This window comes from Bufo bufo, chromosome 3, assembly GCF_905171765.1.
Source record: "Bufo bufo chromosome 3, aBufBuf1.1, whole genome shotgun sequence".
NCBI classification, from domain to species: Eukaryota; Metazoa; Chordata; class Amphibia; order Anura; family Bufonidae; genus Bufo; species Bufo bufo.
The window spans coordinates 262,982,023-262,986,602 of record NC_053391.1 but is presented as its reverse complement, the minus strand read 5'-3'; the positions used below and the strand labels follow the sequence as shown (position 1 = coordinate 262,986,602).

General features: G+C 37.8%; 1 long non-coding RNA gene across 1 annotated transcript; it reads left to right on the top strand.

Moving 5' to 3' along the window:
- The first annotated feature begins 3,274 nt into the window (after positions 1–3,274).
- On the top strand, positions 3,275–3,836 carry LOC120993364. Its single transcript, XR_005777231.1, has 3 exons — positions 3,275–3,344; positions 3,421–3,486; positions 3,580–3,836. It is a non-coding gene; the product is annotated as an uncharacterized LOC120993364 (long non-coding RNA).
- Positions 3,837–4,580: the final 744 nt, after the last annotated feature.

The window sequence follows — 4,580 nt, the reverse complement described above, 5'->3', positions numbered from 1 at the left end:
TGGTGAGAAGTAATAACAAGCCAGTAAAGCATGGTAAGATGTTTTGTAAAATTGATGAGATGGTTACCGCCCACAGTCTTACCATTTATTGGAAAAAGGTAAGAGGTCATTTAAAATATCCAGGCATGGATAAAGAGGGGAATGACCTAGCAGACTCCCTTGCCAAGCAAGCAGCCATTGACGGAGAAGTCTTTGACGTTGATGACCTCATGGGAACTATCCAAGTGGATGCTATGACAAGGAGACAGGCCCAAAAGGGAGCTGAAGCCAATGTGGCGCAGTGGAGCCAAGATTCCCCTAGTGAGGATCTCATTACGAGCCAAAAGGGGGATCCAATTATTGGTCTTTTTTATAAGCACATTGAGGATCCACACAACTGTCCCATAACCACGGAAGACTGTGTGGGTAAGGAGGAGTTACGAATTTTGATGAAAGGTAAGTCCCAATTCTCATTACAGGATGGACTGCTGATAAGAACCTCTAACAACGGTATCACGCAATGGGTAGTACGTGCAGCATACCGAGGTCTGATGTTGCAACATGCATATGATGCCCCAACAGCTGGTCATCGGGGTGAGAAAATAACATACGAGTTACTACGGGACTACGCTTACTGGCCACATATGTTACAAGATGTGCGAACATATTGTCAGGGATGTCTAATCTGCCCTCAATTCCAGCCACAAGGACCAGTAGTAAAGTGACAGGTACCACGCCCCTTTTACACGCCCCCTTTTATATTGCTTGATATTAATTTTATATTGCTTGATATTAATTTTATATCGCATGATATTAGGTTTATATAGCTTGATATTAGGTTTATATTGGCACTTCTCAGATGCCTGCTAACCTGCAGATCACAAATGTCTGTAAAGCATATTGTTAAAATCAAGTTTCCCAGACCTGTCTTAGGTTGTATTCGTGTAATCAAGACTTTTCTAATGCAAGGGTCATGACCTCTTGCAAGTACATTGCTTAATTCAAGATTTTCCCAGACCCCCGTCACCGGAGATGCTCTACAAGGTCATGACATCTGTCAGGTACATCAAAAGCACAGCTTTTAGGACAGGCCACAGGATGTATTCTTGTAATCGATACGGGTCTAAATGACTTTTCTACAGACATGCTCATTAAAACATCTGGACATTTCCACAGGCTGTATTCTTGTCATTGATTTTAATTCTACTTATAAAAAAGCTTACAGGCCTATAATAAAACATATAAATCGTACAGTAATGCCCGATGTCGTGTATTTATCTGCTTTGATCCCTTATAGGCTTAGAAGTTTATATAAACTTCATAAAGTCACCAGGAAATATTTCATGGCGGCTTTATAAATAAAATTTTTGTAATTTTATAACATTTTGATATAAAAGCTACCCACTTTAATATGAGAAGTTTTATATAAACTTCATAAAGTAGTCAGGAAATATTTCATGGCGGCTTTATAAATAAAATTTTTGTAATTTTATAACATTTTGATATAAAAGCTAACCACTTTAATATGAGAAGTGTTATATCAATTTATACAGTTTGATAAATTTCATTTCATAAAATCTTATTGTTAACCCCATTAGAACATTGATAAGCTTTTGATATAAAAGCTACCCACTATAAACATATAAAATCTTATGAAACATAATCTAACTAAGGGAGCTACAGCAACTAATGAATATGCTAATCGCTACCATCTGGCATGGTTTACAACATGAACAGCCTATATAAACAGGTCCCAGTCTTTGCATTGCTAGCACAGAGATACTTAGGCTCAGAGAGGCATAGGCCCCACAGGACATAAGACACTTAAAAAGGTAAGCACCATTTGTCTGTTATGCTTTTAAATCTTTCACTATTTATGAATGTGACTCATGAATATGACTTATGTTATCTGAATCTATGTAACTTCTATCTATCTATATATCTATCTATCCATTTATCTATCTATGTATCCATACAGCCAAATACCCCAACTATCTAAATTCTATCAATTTATCTATCTATCTATCTCTTCTATCTATATATCTCTTCTATCTATCTATCTATCTATCTATCTATTATCTATCTATCTATGTATCTATCTCTTCTATCTATCTATGTATCTATCTCTTCTATCTATCTATCTGCTATCTACCTGTCTATCTATCGAGCTATTTATCTATCTATGTATACATACAGCCAAATACCCCAACTATCTATCTCTTCTATCTAGCTATATATCTATCTATCTCTTCTATCTAGCTATCTATCTATCTATCTCCTATCTATCTATCTATCTATCTATCTATCTATCCATCTCTTCTATCTATCTCTTCTATCTATCTCCTATCTATCTATCTATCTATCTATCTATCTATGTATCTATCTATCTATCTCTTCTATCTATCTATCTGCTATCTACCTGTCTATCTATCGAGCCATTTATCTATCTATGTATACATACAGCCAAATACCCCAACTATCTATCTATGTATCTATCTCTTCTATCTATCTATCTATCTATCTATATATATATATATATATCTCCTATCTATCTATCTATCTATCTATCCATCCATGTATCTCTCTCTTCTATCTATCTCTTCTATCTATCTATCTATCTCCTATCTATCTATCTAGCTATATATCTCCTATCTATCTTTCCTATTTATAGGGGTTAAAGCGGCCCTACAAATGTTGTTATATTTTAACTAGCAATATACATTTCGTTTAGATGGATTCTTACCAAAATTTATGGGGCGATGACAATATACCCGATGCGCAGATGCTTATCGCGGCCGATGATTTCTATGAGTTGTACATTAGCGGTGGTGGGGCGCAATTGCTTTCAGACGCGTCGCCCAGTATGGCGCTATCTCATACTGACATTTCAAGCGAACCCGATTACAATCCGACCTCTCCTTGCCTGGTCGGTAAGTATAACCATCTTAGGCTTTTATTACGTATATAGTTTTAGATCTAGTTATATTTCATGCATGTTTATTACACACGAGCAAATCCGAGACATTTTAAGAATTGCGAACAGAGCCGTTGATACTGAAAATACAGAACATTCAAGCATTGAAGTTACTAGCAACAGCAATTCTGACAAGCTAAAGGAGAACGATCCGTCGCGAGTTATCGATCTCACAACCCCAGGTCGAAATGAAATAAAACAGATGACCAGGCTAGCCAGAACACGTAAGGCTCGATCGACTTCTTTGATGTTGTCTGTTTTAAACATTATCTAGATTTCTAATACACTTTTTTAAAACACAGCGCTTGAAAGAAAAAAGTGTATACAATTGATGACATCGCGACACTCTCCGATGATGCCCTACAAAAGCGTAGCAAGCGGGGCAAAGAGCGTAAGGACCAAAACGCATTGCTGCTGTAATATATTTTAAACAATGTCTATAAGTCTAATACTTTTTTTAAATGCAGCGCTGAAAAGAAAAATGGCCACGACCGGTGTCTCCAAAGCGGTATCAAAGAAATCTAACACAACGGGTAAGGCTCCCTCTACAGCAGCTCAAAAAACAATGTCTATAACTTTTAAGCAGGTATAAACAATGGTGTTTAATCAAACCTTGTAATTTAAAGTTTTTCAGCTGCCGGGTAGTAGCGCACGTGTCATCAGAACTGTTTCATTCCCCGAACCACCAGAGTCGGTCACCAACGCCCGCGACAGTTGGCTGTCTGAAAATCCTGCAATGCCGATTATCCGCTGTCCTGATGCCCGTAAGTTAATATTACACGGCGCTCTGTTTTAATTAGAGCCGCTTGATGTTCTTAATACTTACAGCGGGCTGCTTGTCTTTAAATTTTTAATAAAAGGCATAATGACATATCTATCTATCAATTTATCTACCTAGATATCCAGCTATCTATCTATCAATTTATCTAGCTATCCATTTATCTATCTATGTATTCATACAGCCAAGTACCCCGACTATCTAAATTCTATCAATTTATCTATCTATCTATCTTTCCATCTATCTTTCCATCTATCTGTTAGCTATCTACCTATCTATCTATCTACCCATTTATCTATCTATGTCTCTATACATCTAAATAACCCAACTATATAAATTCTAGCAATTTATCTATATATTTACAATAGCTGTTTTAATTAGCGAGCTTGAAAATTCTTAATACTTATATCTTAAAGGGACACTGACAGGCGAAATCAGCATATATAGTTAGATATATCACATTACAGGTCTTATAGAGTCTTTTAAAAGCATATAACTATCCCCCCTGTCCACCTTATAAAGAGCGAAATATAAAGTTTTATAACCTGCATCTGCGGTCAGCAATCTGCCCAAGGGGCGGCGTTTCATGTGAAAATGCGCCCAGCCAGCCTTCCCAACTGCCGTTCTTAAGCCCCGCTAGAACTCTTCCCAGTCCCGATCCTGCGCCTGCGCAATTCAATCCTCCCGGCATCGTTCATGCCCAATCTTCTGCGCCCCGCCGTGCCGTCGGACGCACTATAATTAACCCCTTATATGATGTGAGTGAGCAGCGCTCTGAAGCGCTGCTCTGAACAGTGCATGGCTGAGGCAGCTGCAGCCTCAGCCATGCACTGTTCAGAGCAGCGCTTC